The sequence below is a fragment of the Brachyhypopomus gauderio genome, chromosome 21 (genome assembly GCF_052324685.1).
Source record: "Brachyhypopomus gauderio isolate BG-103 chromosome 21, BGAUD_0.2, whole genome shotgun sequence".
In the NCBI taxonomy this organism is placed as follows: Eukaryota; Metazoa; Chordata; class Actinopteri; order Gymnotiformes; family Hypopomidae; genus Brachyhypopomus; species Brachyhypopomus gauderio.
Window position 1 is genome coordinate 8,945,990 of NC_135231.1, and position 19,627 is coordinate 8,965,616.

Below are 19,627 nucleotides of genomic sequence, written 5' to 3' on the forward strand. Positions count from 1 at the left end.
AAGGTCTTTAGAACATTTCAGTTTGGGCCTGTGATGATGTACTTGGTGCAGTTTTCATATCATTTGTGCTGAATCAATAGTTGGGTAGCCACTTCTAAACTGTTCACTGAAGTCGTCAGGATCACCTTTACTGACGTTGGTGCCTCAGATCTTCTTTGAGATCAGGGACATGTTTACAGACCATCATGCTGAAGCACCCAGTATGTTGAGTTGATGAGTTTGGCATCTGAGGGACTTGCATGAAACTACATGAAAAAGAAAAATGACAATTGTGTGGGTGAGTGTGTACGTGTGCCCTCACACGATCTGCACATGGAGTGTATTTTGTCCTTTCTTATGATTAACTGATGCATCCATCTACCTTTAGACACAACAGACCGTCCTGTCTCGAAATCTTCCTCAGTGAACTTGCACATATGGCCAAGCTTCCGAATTACCTTCATGCCCTGTTTTATTCTGTCTAAATGCAGTCTGTTTGTTGCAATGGTTTTAACCTTTATCGTGCAGGCATCTACATGTTTTTCATTATGCTAATAACTCTTAAACTAACTACCTCATCTAAACTTGTTTTGAATGAAAAAGTCAAATTTGTCAGCCATGTTTTGTTAAGCCTGTTTTGAGATACATTCAGCCACTTTAATTAGAAACCCTGGTGTGAAATTAAGAATGCAGTAACCTTTACAAGAGCTACAAAGTGTGAATTTATTGTGCACAAATTCCATGCACATCAACTGTCCTTCCTGTGTGTAAAACCTGGGTGGACACCTGTTTGTACCTCTGGAGTAAACACATCGTATTCCACAGACCAGCGTACGTTTATGGTGGGGAACTGTGAAGCGTGGGGCGATGACCTCCTTTAAGGAGTTAGTGAAGGGGACACCGTACACCTCACCCTTTATACTGATGCACGTTCCATGTGCATTAATCCTCACGTGCTTTGAGGCATGTCCATTATGACTAATCTCACCCAGTGGGAAACAGATCATTTGCTGTTCATGTATGTGGGATTATGGGTACTGGGCCATTAGGGGAACGCTTGATTTAATATCTGTACTATGTATTATCTGATTACTACAGGTCAGATATATACTCCCAGGTGTTAGAAGTAGAATTTAGGGTAGTGCCATGTACATGGATATTGGTGTACCGGGATGGCTTAAAGGATGTGCCATGTTTGACCCTGTCCCTGATACCTTCACTGCTGTTACATTTTGACTTCCAAGGTATGAGCAGTATTTGATGTAAGCAAGCCACACACCTCACCAAACCTTAGGTAGATACACTGTAAGTTAAAGAACCATCACATCATGGCTTGGATCCTGAAGTGGAGGGGCTTCCTGTTTAAAGAGGGGAAGAGTATTATCTAGTCCTGAAGTTGTTTTCTCTTCATGGCAACTTTGGTTTGCCAATTTATCAAGTTCAAGATAGACTGCCCAAGCTTGATTAAAATGAGTCTCTCCATGCTAGCTGTGCTTTTAAATGAAAACCTTAGTGAATGAACTTCTGAAAAATGTTTTTGGAAAAACTTAAAAACTCTAAGTCTTGAGTCTCAAATAAACACTACACACTGTCTGTATGTTATATGGTGTTACTGTTCCCTGAGGTAGAATGACAAGAATTGTTGCTTTAATTTAAAGGATCACCTGTCACCCGGGAATGCATGACTTGTGCGTTGTGATCATGTTTGGGTTGGAGGTGGTTATCTGAGTTGTTTTTAAGATGACGAGGTGTGATCTGTAGCGCACCTGTTACATTCACACACCTGTCACACACTGCAGCTGCTCTCGGGTCTCTTCTCCCTGGGTTGGCCCAGGTTGCCAGCATGCCTTCTCTCAGCCCTGGTGGTTTGAGCTCATTCATATCTGACAGGGATCAGATCGCATATCTTTTCTCTCGGGCTTACCCTCAGAACCCTGTTTTCAGACCTTACCCACACTGAAATGCTTGAAAGGTTTGACACGGAGGAATGTTGGGGCTCTAGTGTTAAATGTGTTTTAATGAAAAACAATATTGTTGAGTCACAGCAGTCCATCTATTCAGCCTGAGGATGTTATGAGGTCAAACTGATTAGGTTAGAGTGGGAGGCTTATGTTTGAAGATAACTGATAATGTTGGAGCAGATCCTGACAGTGTGAATGCAGTATTTTTGCCACGGTCTAATCTAAACTGCTGTTTCATTAGCACCCGTCTCTGAGAGGTTTAGTAACATGAGGCCCGGCTGCACAGCAGGCCCGGCTGCTGTGTGTGAAGGCAAGAGACTCATGGCTAAGAGATAGGTAAGTGCCAGGTGTTGTTGGGCAATGCTCAATTACAGGAGATTAATGCAGGCGTAATGTGCTCTCTGGGTGTGTGTCTGTTTTGGGCTCGAGTGTGGATGAATAAGGAAAGTTTACGTAAGTCCCAGGAGGAGGAGAAGACAAGAGCAAAGGCAGCCAGACCAGCAGACGCCCATGTTGAACATCACAGTGGAGACAGAAACGGAAATGATGAACCAGCAGGTCAGACAATGGGGTGTCTGATCTGATGAGAGGGGTGGGTGTGATGAGAGGGGTGGGTGTGATGGGGTGTCTGATCTGATGAGAGGGGTGGGTCTGATGAGAGGGGTGGGTGTGATGGGGTGTCTAATCTGATGAGAGGGGTGGGTGTGGTCGAGTTTCTGATCTGATGTGAGGGGTGGGTCTGATGAGAGGGGTGGGTCTGATGAGAGGGGTGGGTGTGATGGGTTGTCTGATCTGATGGGAGGGGTGGGTGTGATGGGGTGTCTGATCTGATGAGAGGGGTGGGTGTGATAGGTTGTCTGATCTGATGGGAGGGGTGGGTGTGATGGGGTGTCTGATCTGATGAGAGGGGTGGGTGTGATAGGGTGTCTGATCTGAAGAGAGGGGTGGGTGTGATGGGGTGTTTGATTTGATGAGAGGGGTGGGTGTGATAGGGTGTCTGATCTGATGAGAGGGGTGGGTGTGGTCGAGTTTCTGATCTGATGGGAGGGGTGGGTCTGATCTGATGAGAGGGGTGGGTGTGATAGGGTGTCTGATAAGAGGGTTGGGTCTTGAGTGGCAGCAGTCAGCAGGTTTGGCTGGTCTGGAGGCAGTCAAGGAGTGTCAACACCGTTACGGGAATACAGTGCAGGGAAGAGTTCTTCTGAACAGGTTTGATGGGAACAGGGCATGGCACTGTCTTTATCGGATAAGGGTGCAGTCACAACAAACTTCTCTTGAATTTGTAGAAACACTATGTTGAAACATACACACTCTGAAAAACAGTATTTATTAAGACACCTTTACCTGACCTCCTGTGGCATTGTTCATCTCACTCTAGTGATACTGCTCAGGACTATGATCAAATCACAGTTGTTTTATTCCCAGATGTGATGGACCTCTGATCCTCACCCTGTAGGCTCATGACATTGCTAATGTTTTCATCAAGAAGTGAAAACACTTTTTGAATATACATTGACTTCTACTGGCAAAAATCTGGTAGTGAACTGAATATATGATCCATAGTTTAATAATTTAAAGTATAAATAAATAAAACAAACAATAAAACCTGAGCTGGAGAGGAGTTCAGACGATGCACATCTAATGCACATGCACAAGTACAAACAATTTCTTTAAGCAGCTTTTGTTTTCTTTGTACTTTTTAAGTAATCACCTTGTGTTTTCTGTATAGACCTACAGAAATGATGAGAACAATTCTGAAGCAATTTATTTGAAACTACATTTTCTTTATGGAAATGTCTAAAATATAAGCAAATAAGCACATTTTATGTATTTTAATACTTAAAATATTTTATAAGCAATAAAAATATGATGATGCATGAACTGCTTTATTTATATGTAGATGTCCTAAAACATTTAGAATATGTTTAATCTGCTGTCCGTAGATATTTTCAGCAAACATGTATGGAATTAACACTACTGGGACAATAGGGGGGAAGCTTGATTTTAATATCAGTACATAATGCGTTATCCTGAAAGTTCTTTAATGATCTCGTTGGTCTGGTGGTTTCCGATGGTTATCAGCATGTTTTGAACTTCAGCTCCCCTCACACTGTAGTTCTGAATGCCACACACTGCAGTCCGCTGCTAAATCCCTTCCTGCATGGCATGTTCCAGACTGCCAGAACGCATTCTCTCAGCCATGGGGATTAAGAGTTCATTCAAATTTCACATGATCAGACAACATGGTTATCTTTTATCTCTCAGGCTTAGACTCAGAAACTCATTTTCAGACACAGATTGCAAAGTACGAAAGGGCTGAAACAGAGAGATGTGTTGGGGTGATGCTGGAAACTGTGTTTACCTGAAACACAGTAGGCCGGGTCACAGCAATGCAACATTCTGCTGTTCATTATGACTGTTTGACAGATATATGGTGTATGGCTACATAAATGTAAAGAACATAATAAAAATAACACATTGTTTATTGACAAAAGACTGTATTATTATTAATACTTTATACTGTATATATACATATATACATACATATATATATATATATATATATATATATATATATATATATATATATATATATATATATATATATATATACATAAATGCTGTACTTTTATGAGGCCGGTTTCTGTGTAGTGACAGACAAGAGGGCACTGTCAATGTTATGAACAGTGACAACTTAATAAACTGAGAGAAACCTGATTCTTTGATGCGTCTGCTTCTAGACCCACACTCAGGAATCGTGCTCTGGTTGGACACTTTGCAAGCAGCTCACTCGAGTGGGAGGAGCTACCAAAGTCAGAGTTGACGTGCCAGGAACTGATCAAACTCAATGACAGTGGTGAGAGCAATGAGGTGGTGAGCTCGGGTACTAGGGAGACGGATGCTGACGGGGGGGAAGCCACCAGTTGCTACTCGTGGGACTAATCATAGGAGGCCAAGAACACGTCTTGTGTCTTTCTTTCAGAGGCCTGATTTGTGGAGTGCACAACTTATAGATTCTCCCACCTGGGCTCTGGATTCCTGCAGCTCCTCAAGAGTGATCAAGGGCCTCTTGGCTGCTCGTCTGACCAGTGATCTACGTCCTGTTAAGAGAACATTCCAGAACATTCTGTTTTATGCTTACACAGTTGAATTAAGGCAACCTACCCCACTCTGTACCCGGAGACCTACACAGGCCCTATTCTAATCTAATTTCTTATTCAGTGCTCAAACTTTCTACCTACAAATACCTTATTTATTACCTCACCATACTGGTCCCATCATTCAGGTCCTTTTGTTTGTGAACGACCTCTGTGAACAACTGGCACAAGAAGCAAAAAGAGGAGGGGAGGGAGGCACCATAAAAACATTTGCTATTTCATTGGGAGAGTGCCAAGGTGTCCAAGGTGACAAATGTGTCAAAAGTATTCACAGTCATTACTTGGGTATAAGTATACATACAAGGGTTTGAAAATACTTCTGTAGAAGTTGAAATATCGACTCAATCTTTTCAAAAGTGTAAAAGTACTGGTTTCAAAACTACTTAAAGTATAAAAGTAAAAGTAATGTAAGGGGAAAAAATGCCATTAAGGACAGAAACATAGGCCGCGTCACAGGGCCTACAGGGCACTACTCTATCTCCCCCGAAAAACATTTTTCTAAAAGCCATAATGACTATAATGTTATTTTAAAATGTTAATGTAAAAAAAATGGGATGCACTAGACTGTTTCAGCCTCATATATGCCCATTAAAACAAACACATTTTAGTAAAATGCAAATGTATTAATTTATTTAAAACCATGTTGTCATGGTGGTGATGGAGGGGCAATGAGGGAGTGGTGCACCACACAAAATATTTATTACCATGATGACAAATATACAGATGACAAGACAATAAAAAAATCTACAATGGAGCAATTTGGATATACCCCTGGTTAACTGGTCTTCCTAGATACCAGTCTCCTTGCTCGAGTTCTCAAGTCACTGCCATGAACATCTTCGTACTAAGATACTCATGTCTGCTATCTCATTGCTGGAGTTTGACTTGACATGTGAGATGGATTGCGCACAAAGCAGTAGGATGTGGGAGTGGTGTATGTTTATATTTCTGATCCCACCACAATCAAATCCACTCATCTGGATGTTGCAATATATCTGGATAGTATTTTTTTTGTCTAAGGTTCACACTACAGCTGTTATCTACTTTAAACAAGAAACAATGGGGAGTAATCTAGAAACGAGTTATTACCTAATCTAGAAATTAAATAATAATGGCATATAATTATATTGTCACAAATGTGTATCATTGTAGTATTGGGGGCACGAACAAACAGGCTGGCAAAGTCACTGGTGTATTAGAGGAGTAGAGGGAGTAAATTCAAATCTGAACCCTTATTACTTTCTATAAAAAATAAAAGTATGGGGCAGTCACAGAGTGAAAAGAAAGCACTTACATTAGTCTTAATAACTTTATGAGAATCAAGTTATGGGGCCGTCACACAGTGTGATGGGTGGAGGAATCAGTGTGGATTTACTGAAAAGGGGACATTTTAGAAAACCTGAGAAGTGAAAAAGACAACCTTATAGCATATCGGATGGTATTTAACCTTATAGCAGATCGCATAGTATTTAACCTTATAGCGTATCGGATATTATTTAACTTTATAGCAGATCGGATAGTATTTAACCTTATACCATATTGGACAGTATTTAATCTTATAGCAGATCGGATAGTATTTAACATGTGAAATGTAGAAGCAGAGAGAAGAACTAAACAAAGGGCAGAACAACCAACGCAGGGACAGAGACACGGTCAGGCAGGGACAGAGACACGGTCAGGCAGGGACAGAGACACGGTCAGGCAGGGACAGAGATATGGTCAGGCAGGGACAGAGACACGGTCAGGCAGGGACAGAGATACGGTCAGGCAGGGACAGAGACACGGTCAGGCAGAGACAGAGACACGGTCAGGCAGGGACAGAGACACGGTCAGGCAGGGACAGAGACACGGTCAGGCAGAGACAGAGACACGGTCAGGCTGGGACAGAGATATGGTCAGGCTGGGACAGAGACACGGTCAGGCAGAGACAGAGACACGGTCAGGCAGGGACAGAGACACGGTCAGGCAGAGACAGAGACATGGTCAGGCAGGGACAGAAAAAACCCATATATCCAGTATCAGGGGGAGTGCTGTGACCGCTGCCTGTGTGATGTGCCTGGTAGGAAGACAAAGGGTATCTGGGTTTTTGTTTTTAGAGGGAAAAAGGAGGATTTAGTTATGAGTTATGGGTCTTGACAAAAGCATGCATGATAGCCGAGGGGAAACCTGCCATATTCTACACAGGTAGTAGCACCTGTGTTACTGAAGGCCACTGCAGTATGCAAATGTGATGCTCACACTAACAGGAATGATCCAGCCACCAGAGGATCTGACATATCGGCTAAGAGAGCAGCTCGACAACCTTGTGAGAAAGTAACTACCATGTCAGCACTCCTGCGACACCCTTGCTTGTTCCACAGGAAATTCAGACAGCTAGGACTGAAGACGAGAGAAGATGTTGGGCTCACATGACTGAAAACTAACTGAGGGAATGAGCTGTGTTCTGTGAGCATGTGATATTTGATGTGTGTAACAAGGAATGTGGCCAGAGGGCAACAAATGGCACAGGCAGAGGAACTTGAAATGAAAAATGAAATGTGCCATATTTTGTCAATTGTGATTTTTACACCCCAATCGAAATTTGTCCTCCGCTTTTAACCCATCTGTGCAGTCAGAACACACACACACACTAGTGATTACTAGGGGGCTGTGGATCACACGTGCCCAGAGCGGTGGGCAGCCCTAGCCCGGCGCCCGGGGAGCAGTTGGGGTTAGGTGCCTTGCTCAAGGACACCTCAGTCATGGCCTGTCTGGGAATCGAACCCACGACCCTCCGGTCACAAGTCCAGTTCCCTAACCGCCAGGCCATGACTGCCCCTCTTCAACCACATATGCCATTTGAATGGATTTTTTCTGAGTTCTCAACTAGTGAATGGAATCATTGCTTGGAAATAGATGTTTGCTAGATGTTTTTAAATCAGGTAGGGAAATATTTGGGCATCGGCTGTGCCCATCACCCTACTAGCAGAGAGGTAGTAGAAAGGGAAAATGGCTTCTTAAAGACCAAACTAGTAAAGCGCTGCCAGGAATTTATCAAGTCATTGGCCTTAGTAATAATAGCTGTGAGGATGCATACTAGATTTAGAAAATGGGCTGAGTCTAGGTGAGATTTTGTTTGGCAGACACCAACAGACTGGAGTGGGTCCCAGAAAAAACATAACTCCCAGAAATTGCCTCGCATGAAGCAGAAATTCTGACGATGTAGGGGGTTCAATGACGGGCAAATGGCAAACTCTCGGTGGTTCTTGGTGAGAGCTAGATTAGACCTACTTCTCATCAGTAATACCACCTATGGTCCTCAACAACTGGGGATTCCCAACAGTGGTCAGTCACTCTCTCATCCCAGCTACTCCCAATCTAAGCCCAACAGAGACTGACTAATGTGATATAATAGTCCATAGTCCAGGACATATGTTGACTTTGTTTAACTTAGAAGATGATGCATACGATAGTATAATGTATTACTTGTTTATGTCAGTCCAGGACCATAACAGTAGGCCTGTTGTTACTACGAAGCAATATCTTTTTTTTTATACAGATCTGGGTTAGCATATCCATATCACCATATACTGTATGTTGGGAGGTAGACCCAGTGAGAATTGACAGCAAGGATTAAGGCCACATAATAACATGGAGTATATACTAACATGGATCAGAGGAGACTGTGTCACCTGCCTCAACAGAGGGGCCGGTGTAGTCTGAAGGAAAATATGTGTGTACACGATTACTGCAACAGTGACAGTGGCCACCATCTCACTAACACATTAATATAATAATGATAATTGCAATGACTGCACAAGTAATGCAGCCCAAATCCAGACATGTAGGGATATGGAATATAACTAGTAATGTATACCTAGTAAAATGTGAGGGGAACTTGTGCTCTGTCTCTAATTGCACAGGATACAGTGGCAGGAAAAAGACCCTGTGTGGTCTGTCATTGGTTCAGCAGCCACTGGTCAGTTGATTTTCTAACCAACTCCAACTACAGCAGCGTTTCTCAAAGTGTGGGGTGCGCCCCACTAGTGGGGCGCATGGGTATTGCAGGTGGGGCAATTGGAAGAAATGAACCTTTTTAAGCCTGTTGTCTTAATGCCTGTTTGTTTTGCATAAGGCCCGGTTGTTTAAAATGTCTGCGGAACAGCGTGAACCAGGGTTAGATTCGGCCCTTAAAAGAATTTGTACCACCAAATTACAGGAATGCCTGTACTGTGGTGGCTGAAAAAAACCATCATACTACAAAAGAAAAACGTGCTGCAAATTAATCAAAATGACAATCCGTACGTTGCATTTTAGAAACACACTGCAAATTCAGAAATGCTGTAAATCCTATAACAACAAGTGTTTCTGGACAAATTATTTTAAGTAGGGACTGTAGGTTTTTAGTCAGAAACAAGAGTAGGGTTTTACAGTATCTCATTATGTAGAACAGGACTGAATTAGTAAAGCTCTTTACATGTAACAAGATAGGTATTTAAGCTTTAAAAATGTTTTTACGCCTTAGTTTTCATCTAAATACATAGCTAGCAATATTTAAAGAGATTTACTTTACTTTGATTTTAAGCCTTAGTTTTCATCTAAATACATAGCTAGCTGTATTTAATGAGATTTCCTTGAGTAGTTAAGCCTTAAAAGGTTTTAAAGCTATCTAGCTACATTTTAAGAGCTACTGATTTGCGAAAACTATGTAGTAGGCTGTTACGAAGAGCTTATAGTCCTGCAGAAAAATGAGCTGCAGATATGTAGATGATCTATGTGTAGGTTACTGATATTCAGACTTTTAAAGAAGTCCTAGAGATGTTTTATCCATAGGGGGCACTATAATGTTACCAGAAGCATTTTTCAAAAGCCCAGCTGAATGTAGATCAAGCCATTTTTTATGTGCAAATCTCCACGTCTTGACTTTTACTTTTACCAAAGAAATGTGGAATGTTCAGTCACTCCCTGTGGTTCACAAGTGCTTTCAATTCGAGCTGTTGAAAAACATATTTGTTGTATACCTTTACTCTTGCTTGAGTGCCCTTAGCTGACTCTAATATTAGACTCTATTCAGTATTACTGTCTAATTTCTGTTGTTTTTGTCATGAAAATGCAATGCAAAAGTTCATGATGGTGAATTTCATTCCTATGTTGGTCAGGACACGCATGCTTCTGAAGCATACCTGGGAGTTTGGGCACCGCAGTGATATATTATTTAAATAAGGGGCATTGCTACATTACAACTTTTTTTCTGTGTAAAGTCTATTAATGTGTATGAACCCTCTGAACCCTGCTCCCTGTGAACCCTGTGAACCTTACTCTCCATAAACCCTGCTCCCCATGAACCCTGCTCCCTGTGAACCCTGTGAACCTTACTCTCTATAAACCCTGCTCCCCATGAACCCTGCTCCCTGTGAACCCTGTGAACCTTACTCTCTATAAACCCTGCTCCCCATGAACCCTGCTCCCTGTGAACCCTGTGAACCTTACTCTCCATAAACCCTGCTCCCCATGAACCCTGCTCCCTGTGAACCCTGTGAACCTTACTCTCTATAAACCCTGCTCCCCATGAACCCTGCTCCCCGTGAACCCTGCTGCCCATATACCCTGCTCCCTGTGAACCCTGCTGCCCATAAACCCTGCTCCCCATGAACCCTGCTCCCCGTGAACCCTGCTCCCCGTGAACCCTGCTCCCTGTGAACCCAGCTCCCAGTGAACCCTGCTCCCTCTGAACCCTGCTCCCCATGAATCCTGCTCCCTGTGAACCCTGCTCCCCATGAACCCAGCTCCCTGTGAACCCAGCTCATTGCCTATCTTGTTGTGTACCTGTTTTTGTGCTTGAGTTTGGAACAAGAAAAGCTTATGTGAGAAGAAAATACTGAGAAACTAAATAAGTAACCTCTCATTAAGCAAGTCACAAACAAAATGTATTTGCTTGTTGAACTGACCTTTAGGGTACATTTCTTTTCATTCTCTCATCACATTTTTGGTTTATTTCCATTTCCATTATCTACATTTGTAAATAAACAAATTGGGATAGCCTGCAGCAATAGCCTGCAGAACAAACTAGTATAAAAAAAAAACGCACTGTCCTCTTTTGGGAAGTTAAAAGTTTTGTAATGAGGAGAAATATAGACATATTTCTTGTCCCAGAGCTATAATCTCTACAAAGCATAATGTGGTGTTCACTCACTCTGACCTCAGGAAGTTTAATAAGATCAAGTGATGTTTGGTTATCTTAGAGTAATCTACAAATTGTGGTGTTTTATTTGAGTAATTTGTCCATTGTTTTTTTATTCCCTTCATAAATTGTCCATTATTATTATTTTTCATTATTCCTTGTAATTATCTTCATTACAAATTGCTTAAGCATTAACAAAATTACTACCCATGTCTAATTGTCTTTCTGGAAATTATATATGAACCAACTAGACACAATATATTCAACAGTAGTCTATAACTTTCAAGTCAAATTAAAGTGACTGTTTATGATACTTTACTGTTTGTAAGCCTTATTCAAAAACTATGAGGTACCTCATAGTACCTGTTTCTACCTGTGTACCTGTGCTTGAGTTTGGAAGAATAAGAAAAGTTTATGTGAGAAGAAAATAGGAATTTGTTTCTTTGCCTCTTGTTAAGCAAAACTCAACAAATTTGAGTCTCTATTAATTTCCTTGTTGAATTGACGTTTTAGTTTAGCATTTGTTTTCTTTCTCTCATCACATTTTTGGCTTATTTCTGTGACCTACATTTTTACTTAAACAAGCCTGCTTTGTTTGTGCTGATAAAAACAAGAAAACAAGAAAACAAGACCATGTCTCTGTCCCTGCCTGACCGTGTCTCTGTCCCCTACCTGACCATGTCTCTGTCCCTGCCTGACCGTGTCTCTGTCCCCTACCTGACCATGTCTCTGTCCCTGCCTGACCGTGTCTCTGTCCCCTACCTGACCATGTCTCTGTCCCTGCCTGACCGTGTCTCTGTCCCCTACCTGACCATATCTCTTTCCCTGCCTGACCGTGTCTCTGTCCCTGCCTGACCGTGTCTCTGTCTCTGCCTGACCGTGTCTCTGTCCCCTACCTGACCCCCCCCCCCCCCCCCCCGCCCCCTCCGCTCAACAACTTACGTTCGCACCCCCAAAATTTTCTGACGCCCCCTCACTGTATATGTTCTGGCGCCGGCCCTGTTCTCATGTATGTGGGGAGTGTGTGAGTCTTATCGGAGTTCAGCAGTTAGAGTGGTGGTGGTATAGACTGCATAACTGTCTCAGGGTATTTGTGAGTCTTGTTGTTATGGCTTCACATTTCTATAAGAGGAGGGAAATTAGACTGTTGTCATGGCACCAGTTCACAAGGCCTGTGACCTCCCTCCTGTGTGCTGTCTCCACCCACAATGATCCATCCAGTGACTGTATTATCATCGGCAAACTTAATGATCCCAGTGATGGGAGGCAATGCAGTTATACATGAAGAGGGAACACAGACGATGACCCAGTACACAGCCTTGTGGCCGTATTCTCATACTCACAGTTCTTTTGCTTGAAGTGCAGTGTGTCTCTCAAAAGGTTCAGCACCCAGAAGGCTGAATGCAGCCACCCTACCCAGGAACTGATCCCAGGTCCAACAGGAGATAAACGAGAGTGGTGCTGGACCTGGGTCCAAATCCCAGGTAGGATGGCTGCCTTCAGCCTTGGCCACTGTCCTTTACTCTCCAGGGTGTCTCACACACCTCTGCATGGACGGCTGTCCAGAGTGCATTAGATTGAATCGGTTCTGACAATATGTAAAATATGTATGAAAAAAATCTGGAATGATCACCTGGATGTGAATCATCGCTATCCTCTCAAAATCAATCGAATGTAATTTTTGCAAGTCTCTGACCTTTGTTAGGGAGGAGTTTAATAGTGGTATACTTTAACCAGAAAGGCCCAGAAGCCTGAATAAGAGACAATATGTCTGCAAACACATACGCCAACTCCAGAGTGGGCAATGTACGATCTATGTCTGGATCTACTTTATTGAATTTGATACCTTAATATATTTTTATGTTTTTTTGCATGCATTTTTCCTTTATCTCTGATTACTCAATAAATGTACCTTTAACTGGAATGTGTGTGTGGTTCCTGTTATTTATTCATTCTATGTTTCACACTTAGCATTCTTTACAGGTTGCACATTAACCTCCACAGCCATCCTGCCACATTCTTACCCTAGTGGCCTGTGGCCCTGATCACAACCAGGGGATCGAAGAGAGATGCCCCAGCTGGGAGAGTCTCCATCCCGCATGAAAACCCCCGTCTGGCCGTCCCCTCCCCAGGACTCCACCAGGATTAGATGACAAACTCTGGGGATAGATGGAGTAAAAAGTGAAAGAGAGGGAGGAAGAGAGAGAGAAACTGCATAACTGGAGTGCTAAATGTATTTGGTTTGGGTAGTTTCTTTACACGTATTGTCACGGTGAGGCGGCCCCCTACCGGCCGCCTCTGTCCACAGCGGCTGTTGTTGTTGTTGTTTGGTGACGTCATGTGCGTCCCTCAGGTGGGCGGAGCCCGTGATCCGTCTCACCTGAGGGTCGTTTGTTTGCCTATATATGTCTTGTCTTTGTACCAGTTGACCGCTGGTCATTATATCCTTAATTTGGAGATAGTGCACGGGTTTTAGGTTTGCACACTTTCTATTAAACCATCCTTTTTCCCTGAGACTTGGCGTGATCGCTTCCTTTTTGTTGCTCACCCCCGCCCGTCACAGAATGACCAGCCACCCTTCGGAAGCCGCCGAGTCTCTTTTTCTTTCTCCTTCGTTCGTGGTCATGTCTCGTGGTAAGTGTTTGTCTACGTGGTGTTTTGTGAAGAGTTCCGCCGTGCTTTTGTGTTGTGTTTGTGGCACGGCGTGGACCAGGGCTGTCTGCCCTGGGAAAACTCTTCGTGTCTGTTGTTTGTTTGCTTGTTTGAAGAGCTCCGCCGTGTCTGTGTTTGTGGCACGGCGAGGACCAGGGCGTCTTCCCTGGAAGGCTCTTCATGTTTCGTGTTTGTTAAAACGTGTGTTTGTCGACGGATGTGTGGATCAGTGTGCGTGCTCGTTATGTTTAATGTTGCGTGTTTTGTGTGTGACGCGGTCGCCGCTCGTCACCGTCGCCTCGCTCCCCGTGTGTCTTGTGTTAAATGTGGGGAGCGACTGCGACTCTGAGCGGCGCGCGTCACTGTGTGTTTATGTCGAGCGCGCATGTGTAGGTCCCGTCTGTCTGTCTGTGCACCGTTTTTGTTTGCTTGTCTAGTCTTTGCGTGTGTGTTTTGTCCTAGCGTGATGTCAACTGTTAAATGTAATTCCACACATGCTCCTCCCCTTAAATGTGTGTTTGGGGGGGGACCGGCTGTGGTCCCGTGCCATGGGGTGTGGCACGGAGGGCGTCTCTCCCGAGGGAGGCCCTGAATAGGGTAGGGCGCGTTTGTGTTTCGTGTTTGTATGTGTGTGGTGTGTGTGTGTGTGTGTGTGTGTGTGTGTGAGGTTGTGTTCTTTGTGCAGGTGCTTCTCCTTGGCAGTGTTCCTGGACCTTGTGGGGGTCTCCACCTGGCAGGAGCCCCCTTGTGTTGTGGGGTGACCGGAGCCCGGTCGTGAAGAGCCTCTCCCTAGAGGGCTGGGGCCCCCGGATGTTTGGGGACCATGGGGCTCCGGTCTGAAAAGCTCCTGCTGGGGATGGAGATCCTCCCTCCTGCCCGGGGTGACCAGGAGGCCCTTAGGGCTGCTCCCTAGCCCGCGTCGGGGGTGCTCTGGGCCTCGGTCTCTGGCGCTCCTGGGTTGGGTGGAGGAGTCCACCTTGAGATGAGAGGCCCCGGGAGGGGTTGGCTTCCCAGGAGGCTGGGGTGACCCCTAGCAGAAGGCAGGGGTCAGCTCTGGGAGGAGGTAGGTCCAGGAGGTGAAGTAGCCACGCCTTGGAGAGGTAGCCTGCACACCCACACACACACGAGGGACGAGAGAGGAGCCGTAGCCCCTCGTCCTCACACCCATGGGGCTTACCAGCTGAATGCCGGTTAGGGCGTGAGGGCCCTGTGACCGACCGGGGCGTGGTTTTGTGTTGTTAACGGCCCGGTCGGTCCAGGGTCCCGCCCAGGGAGGTGAGCTGTGTAATGTTTTGTGTTTTATGTTTCAGCTCCCGGACGGCAGGAGGTGTGTTCCTGCCTGTCTCTGCCTTCCTGCCCCTTCATGTTTTGTGTGCAGCCGCTGTGTGCCACACACCCAGTGGAGGGGAGTGCGGCTTGGTGGGGGGGGTCTGTCACGGTGAGGCGGCCCCCTACCGGCCGCCTCTGTCCACAGCGGCTGTTGTTGTTGTTGTTTGGTGACGTCATGTGCGTCCCTCAGGTGGGCGGAGCCCGTGATCCGTCTCACCTGAGGGTCGTTTGTTTGCCTATATATGTCTTGTCTTTGTACCAGTTGACCGCTGGTCATTATATCCTTAATTTGGAGATAGTGCACGGGTTTTAGGTTTGCACACTTTCTATTAAACCATTCTTTTTCCCTGAGACTTGGCGTGATCGCTTCCTTTTTGTTGCTCACCCCCGCCCGTTACACGTATATTATAAATAAAATGTTCCACAATGCATTTCTATGCATAGTGACTGTAGAATGGTTTTCATGTGACCTTTCTTTTAAAATCATGTGACTTTCTCATCCATGAAGTTGAGTGAGGGTCAGGACACAAAGTCGAGAACAATGTCCAGCAACAGAGTTTTATTATATTTAACGGTGCTATAAAAATAAATTTCAGGCACGAAAAAACACTGACGAGTCACATACAGTCAACAACTAACAACGAACGTTAACGACACACTTAAATACACACATACCAGTGAGATGCGAATGTAAGACATTACAATAAGGAACAGGTTAGACGAATGACAAAGATGAACACGCACAAACATTCATACATGTAAACACAAGCGCACGTGGACATGAACGCACACACAGACACACCCGAGGGAGGAGTCAGGGGCTGTACTGTGGCAGAAGCCCCTTCAACGTGTACCTTCTTCCAGAGGGAGGGGCACAGTTATACTGTCCTCCTCCTCTGGCTCCATCTCTCCATCTCCTCTCCATCTCCATCATCCTCCTCCCCCATGGAGGTGCTGGAGTGTTCCTCTAGATCCTGCTGCTCCAGGAATGGGGCCTCGCCGCTGTCAGTACTGCTCTCCTCTGAGCACTCCACCTCCTCTGAGAAGAACAGAGCCTTGGAGGGTCTCCCTTCTCCTCAGAATCAGGGAATACAGTCCAGGCTGTGTGAGCACCACCCATGAGAGGGGTGGGGTTGTTCCAGAGAGCTCGGGCGAGCTTCCCCTGGTCAGTGAGGGAGCACATGGAGAGGTCAGTGCTGTATCAAAGTTGTGCTATGAAAACAATCTCCATCTCAACATCAGTAAAATGAAGGAGATGGCCGTGGACTACAGCAAGTTACAGAAGGACAGTCATTCTCCCCTATACATCAATGGTGCCAAAATGTAGAGTCAGCACTGTTAGGTTCCTCAATGTACACCACACTGGTGACTTCATCTGGTCCCTCCATGGGAGATCTGGTGAGATCTGCCTGCCAGTGCCTCTTCTCATTTGGTCTACCCCTGATATCCTCACCAACTTCTACAGATACACAACAGAGAACCTCTTCACTGGCTTCACTGCAGAATCCATCATATGCAGCAAACTTTCAGCCATACAAGATATGCATTAGGCTTCAAGGGGTGTCAATTCCAGGTTCAGAAAGTAAAAGTCCTCACCAGGATTTTTCTCCGGCTAGCAAGCTTGAGCAAGATCCTGATGAGGACTTTTACTTTCTGAACCTGGAATTGACACCTCTGTTAGGCTTGCTGCTTGAGGAAAACTATATATTTAAGTAACAGGTAGTCCCTCCTTAAGACACTTATGTTGTCATATTGTGTATACCTTATCTTATTTGCTGTTATTTATTTTGTGTTGTCACAAAATAAATAACAGTATTATTAACAGTATTTGTATTAGTTATGTACATTAATGTTGACCTGCTGCTGCAGAGAATGTGTGCCTCACCACAAGCATTTCAATTCATGAACTGAATGTTTTTCCACTGACAAATAAACTTGACTTGACTCGACTCTCGATTACCTGCTGAGTGACATGCTGCAAAACTACCAACTGACAATCTTTTTCAGGAGTTAAACTGCTGTTATATTCCATATATCTTTTACCAAAGCTATGTCATTTATGTAAACTGGTTAATGGGAAGAAATATGTGCCCTAGAATTCCCATTTTTTTGTTTGTGGAAACACCAGATTTGCCATTTGACCAATTAGTCTGAAGATTACTAATTAAGAAGAAACTAATTAAATGTTTAAATGTAGAAGATAAAATGTAACATAAACTTGACATACATGAACTATAACTTCTGCTATAATAATATTATGGGTAATATATGATATATGACATTGGTAGTTAACCCAAACTGTAACTCAAAAGAGTTATTTGATTTCATCAGAAGGTCATCAGATATTGGTCACGTTATATGCTTATGGTTATACAATACATGATATCACTAGACCAAAAACAGACTCGTTACCTGGCTCAGAGCTTCTCACAGTGACAGTGATTGTCCATATTCTGGGTATTTAATGCACAACCAGTGTCTATCTGATGGTATATGTGACAGGAGCAAAGCCAGTACAGCAGGGAGCTGGATAACCACCCTGGCAGAGGGCAAAATAAGAAATGAGTCAGGCAGCGGGTGAGGCAATCGGCTGTCTGTCGTCAGGTTTGATGGATGTGGAGGTTATCAGAGTACACCAACATCTTTACGCTGATACTGCCCGCACTTGTATCAGGAAGTGGAGCAGGGAGTGGAACAAGATGGGGGGAGTGCCCTGATGGGAAATGGGTGCAGCATCAATTTTATGGGAAAAGTATTCACTAATATTCATCTTTCTAAGGAATTATGTTGTAACTTTTGACTTTTTCTTCACTGCACACACACACACACACACACACACACACACACACACACACACACACACACACACACACACACACACACACACACACACACACACACACACACTCTTTCTTCCTTTCACACTTTCACACAGTGTCTTGCATAGACACACACGCACTACCCGCTTTAATTACTTAATTCACTCTTATTTGACACTACTTCCCATCATCAATGCGGGTGGATGGGTGTAGGATGGGTGTAGGATGGGTGTAGGATGGGTGTAGGATGGGAGTAGGCACTCACCCTCAAGTACAGCAGCTCCGAGCTATGCAGTGTTCACCTTCATAGCCAAGCAGCAGTCCTGCACTACAGTGGTGCACAAGGCCACAGCGCAGAAGGACAACATGATAGTCCAGCTCAAAGCTAAAGTAGGTGAGGTGTGTCCATGCTGTTTAAAGTGTCCATAATTAAGAGGGACTGTGTTTCAGGACTATGGCATGTGTTCCTTTAGCATACAAAGTTTTTAATATTTCAAAGTTTCATCTTCTGATTGAGCACTTGGAAAATGGAAAAATCTTCTGCTTTTGCTGGCACTTTTTAACATTTTAGTCCAATGGAAGAGAGGGGCAGACAATTAAAAACAGAGAAATATCAGCTAATTTTCTGCACATCATGCATGACCACAGACAAAGCCAAAAATTATTCTTCTTAACAGGCTGGGTGCTTTACAATGGTTAAACTAGTCTTATACCTGTTTTAAATGTTACTTTCAGCTGGGGGTTAGTGCTTTATTATAAGACTGCTGGTACCCATACACCTGATGTACAGTATATTTGAACTGTTTATTATAAGACTGCTGGTACCCATACACCTGATGTACAGTATATTTGAACTGTTGTCTATGTGCTTCTACATTTCAACATGTTGGCAATGCTGTGGTGGGAGATGAATTAACATTTAACAACCCCTTCCCGCACGTGCTGGGACATTCAGAGACATTACAATCAGCACTCCTCATTTAGATCCAGTTAACACACACACACACACACACACACACACACACACACACACACACACACACACACACACACACACACACACACACACACCCTATGAGAAACAGCAAACAGAAGCATTTTTCAAAAGCCCGGCTGAATGTAGAAGAGCCCAGGTTTTCACGGACAATAGCCCATTTTTTAATGGACAAAAGCCCAGGTTTTGTTGCTGATGTTTTATACTATGCAATTTAGCATTTTGTGCTCTGCAATCTTTTTCCTTCAAACTTTAAAAATATATATTTTGGTTACCTACCTGTGCTCTTAGCTGAGTGTCCATTAGGGAAGTGACTCTTATGTCAGACACTACTCAGTCGTACTGTCTAATTTCAGCTGTTTTCCCAAGAAGCAATGCACAAATTATGTACCTATGAATATGACATTTGCAATTTCTCTTGGTCCCTGTCAGAAACTTGGCCTTGTTATGGTCATTGTGGTGGAAAATGTCCCACACTGGACGGGTCGCACAAGCATCTGGCTTCTCTGGACTGTCAACAAGTCATATTGGTTCATGGAATTGCTGACAACTTCAGCAGCAAGAAGTGAAAAGTC

General features: G+C 44.1%; 1 long non-coding RNA gene across 4 annotated transcripts; it reads right to left on the reverse strand.

Moving 5' to 3' along the window:
* Positions 1 to 171: 171 nt before the first annotated feature.
* LOC143484760 (uncharacterized) lies at positions 172 to 19,583 on the reverse strand. 4 transcript variants are annotated; one of them, XR_013122711.1, is made up of 6 exons: positions 19,332 to 19,583; positions 17,652 to 18,613; positions 16,094 to 16,698; positions 13,283 to 13,417; positions 4,965 to 5,041; positions 172 to 245 (listed from the first exon to the last, which is right to left on the reverse strand). It is a non-coding gene; the product is annotated as an uncharacterized LOC143484760 (long non-coding RNA). The 4 variants fall into 4 exon arrangements; XR_013122710.1 differs by lacking the exon at positions 172 to 245 and having other exon boundaries at positions 4,573 to 5,041; positions 17,652 to 17,778; positions 18,324 to 18,613; XR_013122709.1 differs by lacking the exon at positions 172 to 245 and having other exon boundaries at positions 4,573 to 5,041; positions 16,094 to 16,401.
* Positions 19,584 to 19,627: the final 44 nt, after the last annotated feature.